The sequence below is a fragment of the Agrilus planipennis genome, unplaced genomic scaffold, assembly GCF_000699045.2.
Source record: "Agrilus planipennis isolate EAB-ADULT unplaced genomic scaffold, Apla_2.0 scaffold6, whole genome shotgun sequence".
Lineage (NCBI taxonomy): Eukaryota > Metazoa > Arthropoda > Insecta > Coleoptera > Buprestidae > Agrilus > Agrilus planipennis.
In genome coordinates this window covers 3458399-3459322 of record NW_020439302.1, presented here as the reverse complement: position 1 = coordinate 3459322, position 924 = coordinate 3458399, and the positions used below count along the sequence as shown (strand labels likewise).

Genomic DNA, 924 nt, shown 5'->3' with positions numbered 1-924 from the left:
TTATTATTATTATTATTATTAATATTAATATTGTTCTGTTGTTTTGTTGGGGTGCACGGCGCTCAACTTTGCATACTTTTTAAGTTCCTGATACATAGATTCAACGTATAAGACTTGTCGAAGAGTTATAATTGTTTATTTTGTAATTAACATTGTTGTTACCTGTTGTAAATAATTTTTTAACACTATATACATATATATTTATACCTGTAGTCACACACGTACCTTTACTATCTTAGACTTTTCGAAGTATGTATATGTATTACATTTAACGTCGTAACACTAATGATCGTGTAAATAAATTAACATTAAGCAGTGTAGAAGTCGTCTTTACTAACAGGTATGAGTATACCTATATATATATTATATACAGTGCGTCTCAAAAAAGTTAATACATATAGGTATACATGAGCATTATTTCAATTGTTTAATGTCTGTTACAATTAAAACAATAAAAAAAACATTTGCTGCTGTTGGTTACTACTGTTTTGGGACGTACTGTATATGGGTATTTATAGCAGGAGATGCGTATTTGTTTTACGATTAGTGCAGGACGATGTGGCTGTTCTTGGGTTGTATTATTTTGACATGAACATACGGTATCTCTTCGTTTATTTTGAATTGACGTAAAAAAAAGGCAGTGAAGAAGATGGTTGATAATAATTTTTAAGGTTTTATATTACTGTGGAAACGTTTCTTTCTATGTTTATTTCATTTGTCTCAAATTGTGTAACTATAAGAAGTATCTGATGGAATTTAGGTGTTATTTATTGAAGAATAGTAATAATAATTATTATTAACTATGATTGTAGAACTGATTCTAAAAATTACTCTCATGTACTTATAGTTATCTATAAATATATATATCGATAGTAAAGAAGATGTTGTAGACCTGATTAGTGTACTAGGGTATTTGTATTATTT

General features: G+C 27.8%; 1 protein-coding gene across 1 annotated transcript in view; it reads right to left on the bottom strand.

Moving 5' to 3' along the window:
* Window positions 1-924, bottom strand: part of LOC108745263 (polycomb group protein Psc-like) — a 134868-nt gene that overhangs the window by 124889 nt on the left and 9055 nt on the right. The window lies entirely within an intron of this gene.